This window comes from Panthera onca, chromosome D4 (assembly GCF_046562875.1).
Source record: "Panthera onca isolate mPanOnc1 chromosome D4, mPanOnc1 haplotype 2, whole genome shotgun sequence".
In the NCBI taxonomy this organism is placed as follows: Eukaryota; Metazoa; Chordata; class Mammalia; order Carnivora; family Felidae; genus Panthera; species Panthera onca.
In genome coordinates, this window is record NC_138351.1 from 91,062,065 (window position 1) to 91,082,500 (window position 20,436).

At 54.1% G+C, this 20,436-nt stretch overlaps 1 protein-coding gene across 3 annotated transcripts in view; it reads right to left on the reverse strand.

The window, feature by feature from the left end:
* Window positions 1-20,436, reverse strand: part of AK8 (adenylate kinase 8) — a 129,212-nt gene that overhangs the window by 84,538 nt on the left and 24,238 nt on the right. The window lies entirely within an intron of this gene.

Genomic DNA, 20,436 nt, shown 5'->3' on the forward strand with positions numbered 1-20,436 from the left:
TAATGTTTACATATTTTCAGAGAGAGAGAGAGAGAGAGAGAGAGAGTGGGAGGGGCGGACAGAGGATCCCAAGCAGGCCCTGCGCTGACAACGGTGAGCCCGACACGGGGCTGGAACTCATGAACCCTGAGATCATGACCTGAGCCAAAGGTGACTACTCACTCAACTGAGCCACCCAGGTGTCCCTATTATATTCCCTTCTGAATCCTACATTTGTGACCATAATCACAACATACATATTTTGTGTCCTAATTTTTTCCATCACACCTCACAGCCACCAAAGCACTTTCTCAAATCGGCACGCCTGCCCATTGCCACCATTTTCAGTGTCTACCGCATTCTGCCCAATGAACATGACACGGTTGCTTAAACATGCCCACGACAGAACATTGCAACCGCTAGCGATTCTTGCCATCATAAATAACGCTGGGATGAATGGTGCTGTGCCTATGGCTCTTTCCACATTGTGGATTCTTTTTTTTTTTTTTTTATTAAAAAAATTTTTTTTAATGTTTATATTTGAGAGAGCAAGAGACAGAGCATGAGCGGGGAGGGACAGAGAGAGAGAGAGAGAGAGAGAGAGGGAGACAGAATCCGCAGCAGGCTCCAAGCTCTGAGCTGTCAGCACAGAGTCCGACACGGGGCTCGAACTCACCAACCACGAGATCATGACCTGAGCTGAAGTCGGACACTCAACAGACTGAACCCCCCAGGCGCCCCTCTTTCTTAAAGAGAGTTTCTCGGATGAGAGATCCTGGGAGAAGGAATCACTTGAGTCCAAACAAAACCCCACTTTTCTTAAGAACAAGCCCCAATCTTGGAGCAGTAAGAGAACTGAGTTCAAGTTTCTGTTCTGTAGCTAACTTGTTCCAGGGCTGAAATCCCTCAGGCTCCAGCCCCTTCTGGGTACATACAGTGAGGGAACTGGTCTAGAACATTTATCTTTATGAACCATGTAAGTCCAGTTGTGAAAGAAACACACGACTGCTGGACGTGATGTGGAGGATGCCAAGTCACTGGTAACACCACCGGCCCAGAATAGCCACTGTTGACACTTTGCTGTAGCTCCTTCCAGCCTTCAGTGACTGGCATCTTTTTCCTGGCAGGAAAAGGAATCACACTGTGCATACTATCTTGTGGCCTGTACTTTTCATACAGCGAAAACATTTCTGGAACGTTTTCCCATGTGACAAAATGCTCCCCTTCCGGAAGTTTCCACAGCTGCCGGGCATGAGGTGAACTGACCTGACAAACGTTAACCAATCCCATACTGTTGTTGATTTAGTTTCAGTCCTGTTTTTCACCATTATTTTTAAAAACGCTGTAAGTGTATCCTGAGGCACACAGAATATTCTGGAAATAGATTTCTAACAGTCAACACCCTCTTTGGTGACTTGATACATTCCGCCATGTTGCTCCACAAAACTGCCCCGACCAGCGCAGGAATCCAATAGCAGGTCACTTGTTGCCTGTATCTTTGTCAATGTCGGGCATTATCTTGGGGGGATAATCTGCCCAGCAAAGTAGAGGACGCCATTGCTGCTTTAACTTACGTTTCCTTGATCGTTAGTGAGGCTCCATATTATTTCCACATGTTTATCGGTAATTGAATTTTTTTTTCTTTTGCAAAATGTCAATTCATACTATCTAGCGAGTTTCCTCTTGGGGTTTCGTCCTTTTATGTATTCACAAGAGCTCTTTACGTAAGAAGAATGCACCTATTTTGGCAAACACTTCCACAGACCCTTTGAGGAAAACAATGTTGCCGATATTTTTTGCAGACTGTCTTTGACCTTCTAAATTTTGTGTGGGGGGCTGTTTTTTACCACATAAATTTTTGGCCAAATCAACTCGTGCCTCTATGCCTTCATTAATTTCCTAAATTATGCAGGAAAGCACTCAGCCTCCGGAACCCTGGTTTCTAGAACTAATGAAGCAAAAGTGCAAAAAAAAAAAAAAAAAAAAATTTAACAGCTTTTTCTTGATCTGGTATTGTATAGATGTGCAAAAAGGCCTTTCTCGCGGCAGAGGCCCGTAAATATTCACTTGCATTTAAATTATGTTCTCTCAGGCTACCTGGGTGGCTCAGTCCGTTAAGCGTCTGGCTTTGGTTCAGGTCACCGTCTCACGGTCTGTGAGTTCAAGCCCCACATTGGTCTCTGTGCTGACAGCTCGGAGCCTGGAGCCTGCTTCGGATTCTGTGTCTCCCCCTCTCTCTGCTCCTCCCCTGCTCACACTCTGTCTCTCTCTCAAAAATGAATAAATATTAAAAACATTTTTTTAAATAAAAATAATAATAAATTGTGTTCTTTTACGATTTTACTCCTTACATTTAAACATTCAATAGAGGCACATTTTATTTTGAAAATGACATGATGCTGTGGACTGATCTCCTTGTGGCTCACCAACTGGGCCAATCTCATCTGTGAAACAGCCTGTCTTTTCCCCTCTGAATACCATTTTTGTCACTGTCTGAATGCTGATGTGATGCTGGCTCTGGCATCTTCCTGCCCGTAGACTCTTGAATCATCCTCATGCCATTTAAAACAAAATTTTTAGGGGTGCCTGGGTGGCTCAGTCGGTTGAGCTTCCGACTTGGGCTCAGGTCATGATCTCGCGGTTCGTGAGTTCGAGCCCCACGTCAGGCTCTGTGCTGACGGCTCGGAGCCTGGAGCCTGCTTCGGAGTCTGTGTCCCCCTTTCTCCCCGCCCCACCCCTGCTTGTGCTCTGTCTCTCTCTGTCTTTCAAAAATGAATAAACATTAAAAAAAATTTTAACACATTTAAAAAAAATTTTTTTTAATGTTTATTATTGAGAAAGAGAGACACAGAGCATGAGCAGGGGAGGGGCAGAGAGAGGAGGAGACACAGAATCCGAAGCAGGCTCCAGGCTCCGAGCCGTCAGCACAGAGCCCGACGCGGGGCTCGAACCCACAGACCGTGAGATCATGACCTGAGCTGAAGTCGGAGGCTTAACTACTGAGCCACCCAGGCGCCCCTTTTTAACAAAATTTTTAAAGTAATCTCTACGCCCGACGTGGGGCTCGAACTCAGGAACCTGCAATCAGGAGTCACATGCTCCACTGACCGAGCCAGCTGGGCACCCCTGGAATGACATTAAATGTGTAAATAAGTTCATGAAGAGTTGACAGTCTCACAGTATCAATACCTTATCTTCCCTTTTGTCTAAACTGTTGTTTTATGTCCCTCAGCAATGTTCACATTCAACAACTTCTGAAGTCCTTTCAAGTCCTAGAGTTACACACACACCCACACACACTTTTGAATGGCTTCGATCTGATGTCCCGATACAAAGTGAGCTTTGGAAGAACTGAAACAAAGCAGGAAACCGTTGGAGCCTCCACTCAGCAGCGAGGGGGTCAGGTGGCCACCCCGGAAAGCCACGGTCTCTGACACTGGCTCTCAGGAGGGGACCCCCCGCCAGAGACCCTCCCCCTCCCCCGTGTCATCAGGAGAACTTGGTTGCTTGAAGGTCAGAGGGTGGACTTTTGGGGGTGAACTCAGACTCAAGGTCCTTTATAACCCACAACACCTGATTTCCACCACACCGCGTGTTCCTAAAAACGGAGCTAACCAGAAAAGGGCCTGCATTTCTTCAATGTTAAAATATTTAGGTTCCAAAGGCCTCCGCTGACAGTTAAAAAAAAAAAAAAAAAAAAAGAAACAAATTTACAGAGTAAAGAGTGCTGAAAAAAATCAGGCATGCCTTCATTAATTTCTTAAATTATGCAGGAAAGCGCTCAGCCTCCGGAACCCGGGTTTCTAGAACTAATGAAGCAAAAGTGCAAAAAAAATTTTAACAGCCTTTTGCTCCCTCAAGTCCTTGTTAGAGCTGGCCTAGAGCCGGGCTGCGGCCCTTAAGAAGAACAAACACCTACAGATGTGCACCTGCCATGGGAGCCGGGAGTCGCGACGTCTGCGAGCTCCCGGCTCGCGGCTCTGGAAGCCAAGCCAAAATTTTCTGAACTTGAGCTACATTCAGAGCCCCTCAGTTTTTATTTATTTGGGGGGGGTAGGGGCTGGGGGCCCACCGATCGCCTCTTCTGGTACGGGGCCGGGCAGGGGGGGTGCTGGGGACCGTTTCGAGTTCCTTTTTGAAGCTGGGAGAAGGTTGGAGCTCCGGCTCTGCTCAGCACCGAGAAAGACCTCGGCGTTTAATATTGCATTACCGAGCAATCATTATCATCTCGCCCATAAATTGCAGCTGATATCAGTATGTGGTCCAGAGCTTTTAGAACTATTCAGGGGAACAGCTCTCACCGACTTCTCGCTGGAAGAGAGCGGGCTTACCAATTACACAGGAAAAGTGTAGCAAAATGAGGAACATCTCCCTAATTAGCCTGGCCTCACTCGTGCGTCATTCTGGGGTGGATGTGACATTTTTAAAAGAGGGGGGGGGCTCTGAAGGGAACCCCAGGCCACCGGCTCTCCGGGGTTGCTCTCCCAGACTCAGGGGGATGGTGTGATCACCCAGGTCCTAAGGTCTCCAAGGGACCCCTTAGGGCAGTACGCACGTGTTCTGTGGCAAAGGCAGCCATGGAGATTTCTCATCCCCCCAGGAACCCCAGTCAGTCCTCCCGGGAAGGAAGGGTGGTGACCGAGGCCTCCGTATCACGGGGTGTAGGTCCCGGGGCGTCCTCAAGATGGAAACCCCGGGCAGGGCACCGAGCTCTTGCATTTATACAAATGTGGGCAACTACCCAGTTGCAAAATGGACCACGCTTTCGGGGGGTAGGTGGGGGGGGGGGGGACACTGCCATTTTGGCCGAAAGCAACTTAATGGCCGCCGACGCTGGCAAAGCAAGAAGTCATAAATCAGTCAACAGCGCCCGGCCGGTGCCATGATGGCACACGCTCGTTAGGTTCGTGGGTCCGACTACCAGGAGTGGCTGAGCGCGGAGGTATCCGTCAGTCCCTAATTAGAATACATTATCCGTCTTCCTGACACTTCAGTGAAATGTCTATTCCGCTCTGGAGCCGCAGCTTTGTTCAGAGCAGGTTAATTGATATTCTGATGCCTTCGCTCGCCATACCCCCGTGGCTCGGTTCTGTTTTATCACACATCAAAAAGGCCGTATGCTCAGGGCACCCCATGCACCAGCACAGAGCCGGAGGTCTGCACAGCTGCGAGGGGTACGGTATCACAGGAGGGACAAGCACCGAGCAGATGTCACGGATGAGAAAAAAAAAAAGGGAGCGAACGCAGCCAGCCAGCCTGGGGAACTTGGCGAGGCCCAGCGGAGCGCGGCCCGACGCGGAGCGGGCTGTCCTGCTCTGTGTGAACACTGGCCTTCTCTGCCCTCCTGACTATTATTAAAGCACAATTAGCAACTTCGCGCGGTAAAACGCCCGCCCTCCGGGCCCTCTGCCTTTCCGATGCATCGTCCCCCGCTCCCCTCCCCTCTCCACCAGAGACCAGAGCGGGGTGCTCCCCCTGGGAGGCCCCCTTGCCGGCTCCCCGCTCCAAGTGGAGACCGTACCAGACCGTCCCTGGAGCCGAGGGCTGATTCCTCGCGGTCCTGAGCGGGTGATCTGAGGCTGCAGATTTGGACTTGACCAATCAGATTCACTCAGCTCCAAGTCCGAACCAGGCGAAGCATCAAAAGATCACCACAGGCCCACCAGCTACCCCTCTTTTTTAATTTTTTTTCCCAATGAAATATTATGTGATTTCCCAACATATAAAAGAAGGAGAAAGGAGAGTTGGTACCAGCCAGAAAGAAATGCACCTGAGAAGGTCGAGTTTGGGAAACTATAGCATCTCCTTCTCAGGTGCAGACACAGCGGCCATGGTTGGAAACGAATGACATGGGTAATCCAACCACATCCAGTTAATGGGGCCATTCCCCTCAAACACTTTACGGCACGTCCGAGGTGTGGCCCCACCTCCTCCAAAATGAGACCTGCCCTTTAGGATGTCAGATTATCTGGAGGGTGAAACGTAGGGGCTTTGGAACCGGCCTGTGCCGCTGTCAGCTGGATGACTTCCAACCAGTCACCTCAATCCCTCTGGCCTTGCCCTCCCTATCTGCAAAGTGGGGCAGTAACCGCAGTCTAGCGCGTAGCTGTTGGGCTACTTAAATACGGACTCTAAGCAAGTACCCACAAAACAAGGCACGGTGCCTGGCAACAAAGAACGGGCCGGCTTCAGCATTATAATTATATTATAATATATTAGCATTATAATTCTGAGAGAGATGAGCTACGTTCTTTTTCTCTACCTACTCGCAAGAAGGAATCCTATGTAAGTTTGCAGAACTTAATACAGATAATTTAGAAAGGTGGTCTCTTGGAAACAGGAATAACTGACATTCTGGATGTGACCTGAGGAAAGTGGTCCAGTTCAAGACGATATGAGGAAAACACGTTTGTATTAGAACGAGGGGAGTCCGGTGAGCGGTCTGGCGACGGCGGACCCGTCCCAGGGCACTCGAGGCCATCTGCCATCGCCGGGCCGGGGGCCCTGCCCAAGGATGAGCAGGAGCCACACGGGACCGCAGGTTGGGGTCCAGCACATGTGCAAACAATCATCACGTTGTTACAATGGGGCAAGATCCATTCACTCATTCACTCCCCCATCTATTCATTCATTCATTCATTCATTCATTCGGGTATTTACACACACCCTGTGCTTCCATACTGGAAAGGTCAGCGGGCCTGCCCCTGGGGGTGAACCGTCACCGGCTTCTTTAACCGACTGCCCCAAGTCTGTCTTACTCATCGCTTTTCCCAGCTGGCCCTCTGACCGGTGACTGTGCAAGGCCTTGAATGTCATCTGTGAATCGAGAGGAAACGGACCAGGTGACCTCTACGTAGGGGAACTGTAAGATTTATGGTCTAACAGGGCGCCTGGGTGGCTCGGTCGGTTGAGTGTCCGACTTCAGCTCAGGTCATGGTCTCGTGGTTCATGAGTGCGAGCCCCGTGTCGGGCTCTGTGCTGACAGCGCGGAACCCGTTTCGGATCCTCTGTCCCCCTCTCTCTGCCCCTCCCCGACTCGTCCGCACGCGCGCGTGCTCTCTCTCTCTCAAAAATAAATAAACATTACAAAAAAGATTTATGGTCTGACAAAGACATTTAAGGGTGAATAATAGCACGTTATTAATAATCATGCAGGAAAAGCAGGCCTCCACAGGACCAGTGACCACAGGACCAGTGACTGACTCACCTCTCCCGTGCTTTGAACATCACAACGTCACTTACTTTCAGTCCCATATCTTGTTTCTTGTCCTGCACCCCTGCCGGCTCTCTGAGATCATGAAAGGAAGGGGCGCCCCCCCCACCACCACCAAGGGGCAGGAGGGGCCGACAAGGACCCCAAGTCTGATCAACAACTAGAATGACTCCTCTCCGGGGAACTCCCAAGCACAGCATGACGGTCTAGTGCACAGAGCCCCCCGGGCTCACCCTCAGGGACTGCGGTGTCCCCCGTCCAGACCCCAAATGGCTCCTCAGACCTCACCTCTTCCTCTCCGTGCCAGGTTCCCTGAACCAGGCACAGCCCCACACCGAAGCAGACAGCCCTCGGTTCCCGCCTCCCGAGCTCAAGCTGGAGCTCTCCCCTCGTCCTGCGACCCCCATGCTGCCCATCGGGGCCGCGGGCAGGGAAAGTACTGGCCACGGAGGGAGCCACGGCTGGGTCCAGATCGTGGCTCCTACCTCGCGGTTCTGTCGCCTCAATTACCCAGCCCCGAGCCTCAGTGCGCTCATCTGTAAAGTGGGGGCGGTAAGAACCCCCTTACAGGAAAAATCACTGAAATGGCTGCATGAGGTCGTTGACGGCAAGTGTGACAGCAGAGTGCGAGTGGAAGTAGGCACTTCACACACACCAGTTCCTTTCTCTCCCCTGACCGCAATCGGGGCGCCAGGGAAGCTGCATTCCCACAAGACTGAGAAAGGCTGAATCCGCAAAGGGGTGACTTCACGGAGCTTATTCCAGATCTCACAAGGAGGCAGCACCCTGGGCGACACCGGGCGCCTGCACGAGGAGTCCCTCAGGCTCCGGCACCCCATCCCCAGTGTTGCCGGCCCCCGTCCTTCCGTCTCCCCTGCGTCGGGTCACTCCCTCACGAAAGCGCCCTCCCACCCTTAGCGGAGGGAGCCTTCTCCCTCCGCTCACTTCTCAACCTTCCGGAGGCTGGGACCACTCCCCACGTCTTCCTGAACTCCTCTCCTCTCGGGTCCTCATCCTCCATCTTCCGCTTCCAGAGACTAGACCCCCTGCCGCTCCTCCAGGAAAAGCCCCACTTGGCCAATTGTTGAAAAGGGAAACGTGAGAAAACCCGTTCTATCTTCAGAGAATGAGGATTCACCAGATACTGGTGGGCGCCACAAAGTCTCAATAAATGACAGGCATGCCAATGGCATACACACTCGCTCTTGTATTCTGTCCGATACTCTGATGTGTAGTTAGTGTTACAAGCAGTATATTTTTAAAAAATTGTTTTAATGTTTAATCTTGAGAAAGACAGTATGAGCAGGGGAGGGGCAGAGAGAGACAGAGCATGAACAGGGGAGGGGCAGAGAGAGAGAGGGAGGCACAGAATCGGAAGCAGGCTCCGGGCTCTGCCCTGTGAGCACAGAGCCCGACGCAGGGGCTCAAACTCACAAACTGTGAGTGAGATCGGGACCTGAGCCGAAGTCGGACGCTTCACCGACGGAGCCCCCCAGGCGCCCCCCCTTAAGTAGTCTGTTTAGAATTAAAATTGGGGGTAGTGAATACGTGCCCGCTCACACCCATGCGACTTTCCGCGTTTCTTTCGAATCCCATCGGCTAACGGTAATGAGCCAGCTGGGCACCCCGGGACCCCCCGTCTCCCAACCGTGTGACTGTTTCCTCTTCTGCAAGACAGGCGTGGTGGGAAGCGCCCGCCCTGCCGGGGTTGGGGGCCGCACGCGACGACACACACACAAAGAGCTAGCACGGCATCTGGCAGGTGCTGAAGGAGTGGCGGTGCCCAGCGTGTCCCAGCCTCGGGCACACACCACGCGGCTCCTAGTGGGCGGCCGGCCGAGGGCCCAAGGACACGAGGGGCTGCCGCCCTCTGCTCGGGCCCCCCCGGCCGGCGTTTCCGGCTCGGCTCCACCTCCGAATCAGCGCTCCACCTGCCCCAGGCGACGTCCCGCCGGTCCCCCGTCCGATCCTGTTTCCAACACCGCCGGGCCTCTCGATACTCTCTGCTGCTCCAGGGTTACGGCCGCCCAAGCACCAGACTCGGTGCCGCATCCCTGCCACCCGCTTCTCCTCCCAACAACTGTGAGAGGGATCGTCACGGGCTGGGCCTGCAGGCAGCTGGGCCACGCGTGCCATTAACGGGCCCTGAGGCACGCCACCCGGCCACCTGGCCAAGCACGGCCTCAACTGAGGGTCCGGAAACATCCCCCAGACGAGGGATCCCGGAGGGTGCACTCACCGGCCCCCCTCGGAGCCCTGCCTCACCGTGACGCATGCCGTAAATTTTCTGAGTGGAGGCTGGGCCGCCCCTCCGACGCCCTGCGATCCTAACCGTGTCTGTGTTCGAGGAGCACACGGCCCCGGGGCCTCAGCAGAGCTGTTGATCAATAAAACCGCGCTCCTCAGAGGATGCAAGTGAGATCCATAAGCCCGCGGGCGTCAAAACAATGGCAAGAAAGTCCTGTGTTCCTCCCGTCAGAGGGTGAAAGCCGGGCGATTAATGCCAGCCCGATGACACCACAAGGACAGATAAAACAAACAGCCGGTGGTTCTGCAGACCAGACTCAGGTTCCTCTACGCTGCCAGCGTCTCCACCATAAATACTGACTCGCGTTATGGGCAGGGAGGCATAAATCTGTGCCTAAAAAGGGACGAAGAAAAAGGCTCCAGAAATCTGCCGAGTCAACTTTAAACTTTTGGTTCCGCGGCCAAAAGTACGCCGCACCGACCCCTCCTCTCTTAACTGAGAGCCTCCGTGATGCTAAAGGGGATAAAGAAAAGAAAAGCAGGTCAGTCCGGGAACACAGAGTGTAATTTTGCATTTTACTTGCAGTAAAGCCCCCACCCCGGGCCCGGCGCAGGGCTGGTCGGTGTGGGGCTGGGGGTGTGAGCCTCTTCCGGTGAGCGCCGTGGACCTTCCCCGCGACCAGGGACGTGGGGAGTGTGGCCAGAGTCTGGCTTTTGACGAGGACACTCTTTCTTCGGCTCAAGGAGGGAGATGATTGCAGACGTTCTGGAAGGTCTGTGTTTCCCGCCTTGGGATCGGCAGCGGATTTCTGGGGCCGCGGCCTCCTCTCCCGTCGGATGGGAGGACGGCAGCACCTACCCCCCACCTGCACCGCCCGCCACACGTCCACGAAAGCGGGCACCGTGTCTTTTGTTCCGTCCTGTCCCCGACGCAACAGAAAGCAGGCCGTGGCGCACAGCGGGCGCCCGTGAGTCTTAGTCGTTGACCCCTTCGCAGGACAGCTGTGTGGCTCCCGTGAGAAGATGCCTCCCGGCTTGGCACAGTGTCTGGCTAACCGTTATTTGTGTCTTTATCTTGAGGGACCAGTTCTGCTCTCTGCTGCCTGTGCTGCGGCTTCATTCGGGCCTTCGTTTTTCTTCTTCCCGATCTTTACCACAACGAGGCCACAGGCCCGATGAGTCACAGGGCAAGTCCGTGTCTTTCGAGGTCACTGAAGTCGAGGCCCGATTACGTCCCAGGTAGGTAACACACGCCCCCGTGGACGTGTTCGGGTTTCCGCTCCGGGCATCCGGTGGGCGCATGAGGAAGACCTGACCAACTGCTGGGGGCTGAGCAGAGCTGGCTGGACGCAGTGACCCGGGCGACAGGCGTGGGGTCCCCACGGGCCTCCCTTCGGCGCACCAGGGGCGGCTGCAAGGATGCCGAGGTCTGGTCTTCCTTAGTCAGAGGGTGGCTTCCCCTCGGATGGGGCTCCGAGCATCACGGCTGCGACACAGAACACGACTGAGCAGGGCACCGACCGCCAGCTGGGCACCGAGGGGGCCCGCGCCCTGTCTCGCTCACGCTAAAGGTCTCTGCCCGCCGGCCCAGGGCGGCCCTCGAGGGGAGCGAGTTCTACGAACTGGGCTTACGTTCGGCCTCACGCCGTACCACGTTTTGAGCTAGTCCTAACCTCCAGGGGGTAGAACTCATCCCCCGTGCGAGCCCACAGAATCAGAGAAAAACCAAGGCACGTGGACAGAAGTACGAGACGGACTCCAGCTGGTTTTTAAATTCCACTGATTTTTTTCTTTTCCTCCGGCCTTACATTCAAAAGACTGCTAATTCTCATCCGTGCGGGCTGTGAGGATGTCCCAGGACTCACTCGAGTAATGATTCTGACCGCACGCTGTGCCGGCGGGCCACGAGCGGACCCCAGAGGCGCACGGGACTCCAACGAAGTGAAGCAGGAAGCAGCAGCAGCCTTCTCCGGCCCGTCCGTGCGTGATCTGTTTCCAGCCACTCACCTTGCGTGAGAGAAGCCTCTTCACCTGCCCAAGTGGACCTCAGAGCCGAGGGCTGAGCCCTTGGCTTGGAGATCTCATTCGACAGGGAGAGCGAGATAGCCCAGCTTCGCCGACGGTGCACCGTGGCCCCCGGGGCCCGCGCGGCCCACCTGCGGCCTCAGGAGCTTCACACAGGCCTGTGCTGAGGCCCGCGTGGCTCTCCCCCCACCGGGTCCCCTTGGCCCACCGGCCCAGACCCGCCAGGGACAGTCCCGGCCAGCAGAGGCGGACACAAGCCATCTACGGGGCCCATCAGTCACCTCTGAGGCTCGGAGGCTGCTGCCTTTTCCTGGGTGATCAACTCCCACCGTCTGAAAGCCAGGGTCATCGGCTACCAGCCTTTCTGTCTACACCGCACAGCGGTGGGAGGGAGGTGACCACACATCACAGCATTTCTCCCTTGTCTCTTAGCCAGGATTTTCTCACCCATGGCCTCCCAACTCAGTCTGGTTCTGGTGACACAAAAACGCCTTTGTCCAGGGGTCTGCACAACAGCAGAGACCCTGGCCCGAGCTGGGCCCGGCAGCCAGGTGGCCGAGAACCTCGGTGTGATAGTGGCTCTGACTTCGGCTAAGTCCCTTCTCCCATCTGGGCCTCAGTTTCTCCTTGTGTAAAAGATTTTTTTTTTTTATTTTCTTTAATGTTTATTTATTTTTGAGAGACGGAGACAGCATGAGCGGGGGAGGGGCAGAGAGAGAGAGAGGGAGACCCAGAATATGAAGCAGGGTCCAGGCTCCGAGCTGTCAGCATAGAGCCTGACGTGGGGCTTGAACTCACGAACTGTGAGATCATGACCTGAGCCGAAGTCGGACGCTCGACCGACTGAGCCACCCAAGAGCCCCTAAAAGATTTTTTTTTAAGTTTATTTATAGATTTTGAGAAAGAGAGTGTGCACACGTGCACACAAGCAGGGAAAGGGCAGAGAGAGAGAGGGAGGGAGAGAATCCACCCAGGCACCCCTAAAACAGTGTCTTTAGAAATCATCCTGTCTAAAACCTTTCACAGAAGGCGGGGTGCCTGGGTGGCTCAGTTGGTTAAACATCTGACTCTTGATTTCAGCTCAAGTCATAATGCCGGGGTCGTGAGATCGAGCCCCACATCGGGCTCTGCACTGACAACCAGGAGCCTGCTTGGGATTCTCTCTCTCCCTCTCTCTCTGCCCCTCCCCCACTCGTGTGTGTGTGTGTGTGTGTGTGTGTGTGTGTGTGTGTGTGTGCGCGCCCTCTCTCTCTCAAATTAATTTAAAAAAATAAAGACACTTTTAAAAAAATGGTAAAATGAATTGGAATCCCTCCATATGGTGCACTTTTATGATATGCCTTTATTCAATACTTTAAAATCAAGTGTCCTGGGGGCGCCTGGGTGGCTCAGTCAGTTAAGCATCCAACTTTGGCTCAGGTCATGATCTCACGGTCTGTGAGTTCGAGCCCCGCGTCAGGCCCTGTGCTGACAGCTCGGAGCCTGGAGCCTGCTTCGGATTCTGTGTCTCCCTCTCTCTCTGCCCCTCCCCCACTCGTGCTCTGTCTCTGTCTCTCAAAACTAAACAAACATTAAAAAAAAATTTTTTTAAATCAAGTGCCCCATTGGCTGACCCTCGTTCTAGTCGATTAAAAGGATGATGAGGGAAGACACAGGAAGTCTGTGCACAGGGCACCAAGACCGAATTGGAAGATGGTCCTCAAACCTTGAACCCCGGAGGCTCGGGGCACAACACCACCCGGGTGTGCAGCAGTTGAACTCGACAAGCTGTAGGGGGCCACGGCCAAATGCGGAATTTGAAAGCACTGATAACGGAAAACAATTTGAAGATGTGATGAGGAACATCACTAAACAGTCTCCACAAGTTACGTAAACCAAGCCAGGGCAACAATCCAAATATCCTCCCCAGAGAAGCCTTAGGACAAATATGTTCCTGTTACTGAAAATTGTTCAGACCGGATGGCATAGTCACATTGTATTTTAAGCACTTTCCCTCCTTGGGCCACCAGCCAGCTGGGATAAGATTTCACTTCCCTGGGTACAGACTGGGGGAATCACCCAAGCGGGATTCTCTCATTCATTCACTTTGCGAATATTTCCCGGGCTCGAAGCTGATGGCTGCTCAGCCGGGTTCTCTGCGGGGGCCTCACAGGGCAGCAGTCAAGGTGGGAGCCGGGCTGCGTTCTCATCTGGAGGCTCGACAGAGGAGGAATCCGCCTCTGAGCTCATTCTGGCCGTTGGCAGAATTCCCTCCCGTGCTGCCGTATGTCTGACTCGGGCCCTGGTTCCTCGCGGGCTGGAGGCCGCCCTCGTGAGCCTCTCCAACATGGCAGCTGACTTGTCAAGCCAGTAAGGAGACTCTGTCTCTCCGGTCCACTCGGACGAAGTCTCAGATAATGTAACATCATCATGGGACTGACCCCTCCTCACCTCTGCCCTCTTCTGTTGGACCTGCTCCCACTCAAGGTGGGGGTCACACGGTCGCGGACACCAGGGGGAGGGAAACCACCGGGAGTCACCCCACCAGGGTCTACGCCCCACACGCAGTGTGCGGAGACCCCGAGAGGGGGCCACACAGGTGAAGCTGGAGGAGGGGCGAAAGGCAGCGGACACGAGAGGAGCAGAGGGACGGAGCTGGGCAGCGGGCAGGCCCAGGCCTCCAGCGCTTTGAGGACGGACGCCCGAGAAGGCTGGAGAGCAGCAGGGGTGCTCAGCGGTGGAGGACGCCGTAACATTTGCTTTAAGTAGACAAACACTTCTCTAGGTATAAAATATAAACATCCTTTCGAGGGAGTGTTAACATCAGTTGCCTCCAGGAAGGGAGCCGGCGGCTGAGGGGACTTGGGCGCCTGCGGAATGTTGAGCCGTCTGAACGTACTGCAGTCGAGAAATGAATTTGTTCATTTTCTTGAAGCCATCCCTGAGGCAGCGATATGCAGAAGGGGCCGGGAACCAAGCAGGGTAGCTGTGGGGAGGGGTTAGGTCCCCAAGGAAGGAAAGGGACCTCAGCAATCCAAACCCGGGAGAGCACTGTGACTCTGGAGAAGGAAAGACTTGTAATCTCTCTGGTGTTAGAGCCTTTTCCTCCACGTTTCCTGAACTCGCCGCCTCATTTAGCTTCCCTCCGCCCTCAGAGATGTTGCCTGAAGAGCTCTCGGACTTCAAGAACGTGGCTGTCCCTAAAGAAAGGCCATGGGTCCCCAACAGGTAGAGCCCACGTCCTTTTCACCGTCCCAATACAAAGTGCTAATTTCCCTTTCTCCAAAGCATTTGCTGGTCACTTCAAAGAGATTCTTCAAAGAGATTGCATTAGACCAAAAAAAAAGGAAAAGAGAAGAAAAAACCCCCAACATTAACTACAGAATCCTGATGGGTTACGATCGCATTACTTTTCCCTGAACGCTAGTCCCTGCTTCCTTTTTGTGCTCTAAATTACCAATTCTGGTCCCTGTGTAGCTAAATAATAATAATTACCATATAAATGAATATGCATATGTGTCATTTTTCTCCCCCAAAAGCAAGAAAGCCTGTTTATTTTGGATGAGGGTTTGTTTTGTTTCCAAACAACCAAAGCACATAATTAGAAGCCTCACCTCTTGCTCTTGAAGTCCTGTCTCCGCCGGGAAGAGATGAAAAAGGTACGGAATGCCCCTTGAAGCTCAGAAGGAATTTTAAAACAAATTAAAGGAGATATTTCTCTGCGCTGCAGGTAACAATGGCTTGGACGGGATCAGAATCAGAACGCAAAGGCCGGAAGGGGCTTCGAAGCTGAAGCTGGGCCCGGCCGTTCACGGATAAGGGCGGGAGGCCTCGTGAAGTGGGGGGACACAGCGCGCACTGGGGAGCCAAGAAGACAGTGGCCAACAGCAGAACTCCGCGTTTGCGTTTCTGTTCTGGGACGGACCGTGGGACCCCCGGCAGGGCACACAACGTCTGCAAGCCTCAGCTTCTGCAGCCCTAAATGCAGTGAGGGCAGGGCCTCCTCTACCAGGCTGCCGTCAGGCTGCATGAGGTCACGGACGCGGCCCTCAGCCCTCCGCTCCCATCGGGGATCTCCGTCGACGGCCTCACTGCAGAGGCGCCCTGTGCCCCTGCGGTGTGGTGTTGTGGGCCAGGTGCCAGGCCAGGCGCCCCAAGTCGTTGGAGTCCAGGCACCCTCCAGCCACCATCGCCAACACAGTAACAATGATATCACTAAAATCATTATAAATACCGAATCAATAGTATTAAATCAACCAAGAGTATTCATTATGCACGATAGAGTCGTGCGGTACAACAGAACTCATAATAATCTGACTGACGCTAGAACTAACCGACAACTCTAATAGTAAATATTATTACCATCTTCATGATGGTGGCGGCTGTTGGCAAGGACCAGGGATGCCTGGTCTTACGCTCTGTCCACACTGCAGGTGCTGTGCAGACCAAACTTTTAGGTAAGCTCAAGAGGGTTTATAGAAGTTACATGCGTGTTTCAGAGACTAACCTGGGTCACTGAGGGCAAGATTGGGATGTGCAGTTGAAGTCACAGAAGTGAGAAACACCAGCTTTGCCCCAGAAGCCATGACTTCGTGACTTACGGAGATTAAAAAACAAACAAACAAAAAATGATACGAACAAAGCAGCCCGGTCCAGCTGGAGCCTGTGTCCGGACCCAGTGCCCGGATCTCCGAGGCATAGTTCAAGGTGGTTTATCTCCCCCGGGGAACACACCCAGTGACTCAACCCCACAATTCCACACTTCTGAATTCCAGGTTGAACGCTTATGCACCAGAAACAGGCAGTAATTTACGAAAATAACTTACACAAAGTAACATTTCTATGTCTTCAGATTGGGCTGGGTAAAGCCTGGCCCGAAGCCAAAAGGAGGGTCTGAGTCGAGAAGCTGAGTCTGCCGACCTGCCTGCCAGACCCCGCGTCTTTTCTTGTTCTCGCAGTCAGCTGGGTGGGGCGGCTCCGGGCCTCTCTTGCACCAAGGCAGCCAGGGGAAGCGAACACGCTTGACCTGGGAGCAGAACAGCCAGGACATGGCAGTTCTGGCTCGAGCTCCTGGATCACGAGGTGGTGTGGCATCGTAAGCATCTTAAAAAGAAATCTGGGGGGTCCTGGCTGGCTCAGTCGGTTGAGCATCCAAGTTCAGCTCAGGTTATGATCTCGCAGTTTGCGAGTTCGAGCCCCGTGTCAGGCTCTGTGCTGTCAGCGCAGAGACCGCTTCGGATCCTCTGCCCCCCTCCCTCTGCCCCTGCCCCACCCGCTCACGTGCGCTCTCTCTTTCTCTCAAAAATAGGTAGACATTAAAAAAAAAAAAAGAAAAGAAAAGAGGGGCGCCTGGGTGGCTCAGTCGGTTAAGTGTCCGACTTCAGCTCAGGTTATGATCTCACGGTTCGTGGGTTCGAGCCCTGCGTCAGGCTCTGTGCTGACAGCTCAGAGCCTGCAGCCTGTTTCAGATTTTGTCTCTGGCTCTCTCTCTGCCCCTCCCCTGCTTGTGCTCTGTCTCTCTGTCTCTGAAGTAAATAAATATTAAAAAAAAATTTTTTTAATAAAAAGAAAAAAAAAAAGGAAATCTTAAGGGGGTGTGGGGAGATCCTGCCACCTGCCTTTGCTGATGCCAAGAACCACCACGGAGCTGCCCCCACCGGGACAGCATTTGGGCCCGGGGAGCAGTTGTGGCTCGAGAGGAGGCCACATCGCTCAGGACGAGTGAGATTCCTGGGGTAGGAACCCAGGGGTTACTCCCTTCCACAGCTACCACGCCCTGGTTCCAGAAGCTCTCAGCATCCTGGACCGGCCCCACGTGCAAGGCTGTCTCTGGCTCTTTTAAATGCAGCTCCCATCCAGCAGCCAGGTCCCAGTCCCGGTGACTCGCGTACGCTCATGCCCAAGGAGTAACGCCCAACATTCGGCCAAACGGGGCCAGCACGGCCCTAAGCAGTAGAGAAGCAGCTTGGCCCTGAAGCGGGAAGACAGAAACAGACCTGAACGCTTACAGCCTGGTGATCGGCAATGTAAGAGTTTAATTCAACTTGGCAAACTCATGATCAATTATGGATTAAGGCATAGAGCGTTTTGTCCAGAAAGTGCCGGCCCGTTTCTAGTCACTTAGGAGGCCCTCCCCTCCCCTTTTATTCCTGACAAATGACTGTTTCCACACCTGCCAGATAAAAGAGAGGGAACCTTCGAGAGGGTGACCGACTGATGGGTCAGTTTTAAGAAGAACTGATCTGAGGTTGGTATGAAGGGGGGTCCGGGCCTCGTTCTGCCTGCCACCCTCCCTCCCCGCCCCCCGCCAAGACAGCCCCTCCACAGACCACGCCGGCCCCATCTCTGGAGGTTTCTGTAACAACCTGGCTCTCCTGGCCTGGCTAGTGGCCCTCACGGCCCTTCTGACAGCTGGCCCTCCTTTGGGCATGCAAGGCCGTATCCGACTGCAGCTGGTGAGCTCAAGACCAAGGGACCCCCTTGCTCGTGGGGGGCTGAGGCAGAGGGAAAGGGTCCAGCAGCAAAGACCACGTGGTGCCTGCAACAAGGCACTTGACTGGAGTAGGGGGAATTGAGCCAGATGGGCTTGGGAGCAGGTGACAAGTCTTCAAATGAGCCTATGGCTAAGGGGCCTTTCTTCTAACACTGCTGGAAGGTGGAAGTTTGCTGTGTGTGGGGGGTGTGTGTGTGTAGGAGGCTTTATTTCACTTGGGGAGGGGTGGGAGGGAGAACCTTGAGAGAAGGCAGCAGGCAGGGCAGGAGGGAGGCTGGTGCTTGGACCAGGACTGGGCCGGGGAAGGGCTGCCCCCAGGCCTATTGGGAAGAAGAAACTGAGGCCGGCCTCTGCTGAGACCTAACCCAAGGGGGTGGGGGTGGGAACTGGGTCTGGAGGAATGAAGGCCCCCTCCCTCCAGGCTGGACACGGAGCCCGGGTCCTGTCTCACTTTCCTCCTCTAGGGCCTTAGTTCCTCCTGGCTCACTGGGGCCACATGACCCCCAAACCTCACTGCTCCTGCCCCAGAGGAAGGGGCCAGATCAGACAGGGCGGTGGACACAGAGCCTGAGGGAAGTTAGGGAATGAAGGGCGGGGTCCCTGGTGCACGAGGGGGGACGTTTGCTTTTTATTTGGAAATGAAGAGAGAAGGCAAAAGCGTTTTTCACAATGGTGTGAAAGCAGCACTTAGAACAGGGGTCCGGAAACTAGGAGTCCTGGGCCAAATCCGCCTGCTGCCTATTTTTGTAAATAAAGTTTTATTAGGACAAACCGTGCCCTTTCATCTCTGTACCACGTATGGCTGCCTCCACATTACATCAGAGTTGAGCAGTTCCAACACGAGGCCATATGGCCCGCAAAGCGTTTCTGGAAAACGTTCGTCTATCTGCAGTTTAGAATGGCCTCTGAACTTGGGGCACTGGCCTCAGCCAGGCAGCAGGAGAGCATCAGCTGACTGGGAACAAGCTGAGGTCTGAGGAAAACACACTGTTCAGACCAGCTTTCGAAACCCAGACTGCAGCCTATCTGTGGCTCGTGACCTCGACTCATAGGGCCGAGGACCGTGCAGACCAAGCTGTGACCAAGTGTGAGAACTGCTGTTTGCTCACCAGCACGCTGGAGAGATGCCCGGGGATCTTTCCAGAGTTGGGCCTCTCAATGAATTTTTAAGCGAGCGAGTGACAGAGAGAATGTGTACAGATACATGCACATTAAAACAACGCAGGCAGGGGTGCCTGGGTGGCTCAGTCGGTTAAGCGGCCAACTTCGGCTCAGGTCACGATCTCGCGGTCCGTGAGTTCGAGCCCCGCGTCGGGCTCTGTGCTGACCGCTCAGAGCCTGGAGCCTGTTTCGGATTCTGTGTCTCCCTCTCTCTGACCCTCCCCCGTTCATGCTCTGTCTCTCTCTGTCTCAAAAATAAATAAACGGTAGGGGCGCCTGGGTGGCGCAGTCGGTTAAGCGTCCGACTTCAGCCAGGTCACGATCTCACGGTCCGTGAGTTCGAGCCCCGCGTCAGGCTCTGGGCTGATGGCTCAGAGCCTGGAGCCTGTTTCAGATTCTGTGTCTCCCTCTCTCTCTGCCCCTCCCCTGCTCATGCTCTGTCTCTCTCTGTCCCAAAAATAAAATAAAAAAAAAAAAACGTTGAAAAAAAAAAAAATAAATAAATAAACGGTAAAAAAAAAAAAAAATTAAAAAAAAAAAAAACAATGCAGGCATGTAAGCTGTGTTCTGGGCACGATGAGGTCGGCACAGTCTGCCAGCTCACTCCTTCTGAGAGCAGCTCTGATGGGTGGGCAGCATGCATGTGGCGGCTACTCGAGGAATCAGAAAAGTATACAGTAGTAGGTGAACTGGGGAAGAAGAACAGAATTCAAAATACCACCAAACCAGCACCCCCACCCGGCCTTTGGGCAGCCTGAAACTGAGCACAGGTGACAGGGAGGGCCCGAGAGAAGGCCAGGAGGGGCCCTCACACCCGACCTGGGCGGTGAGAGGGGGGATTCCTGACACTCGGACAGCGGGGAGATCTCTGTGTGTTTCTCCTTCCTGTTTCCTCGCACCCCAGGCCCCAGGCAAGCCTACTGCGGTACGGGTGCCACGGGGAGCCCGCAGGTGCCCGAAACCCTGAGGGGGCGGAGGGCCTTTCCTCTGCAGTCCCTAGAGAACGGGACAAAGCCCCGGTAATGTTTCCCTCTCTGTCCTCCTGCCGCTTGGCCCCAGTCTCAGCTGCAGTCACGGAAAGACTGTGGCAGAGTGGGACAAATAAAGTCCCCGCTTTCTGGCCAGAGGACCGAAAAGAGGAGCGCCAGGGAACCGGGCGTTACCATGGAAATGGCAGAGCGAGGCGTTCAGGAAAGCAACCAAATAAAGATGTCTATGGACTCGTGGGCTCCCTCCCAGCTGCGCGTGCAAGGGTCTGACCCTAGACAGCTTTCTAAAGACATCGAGGGCCGAGCCACGGCGCAGACCGCTGCCCGGGCCCCGCTGAGCGGCACACACA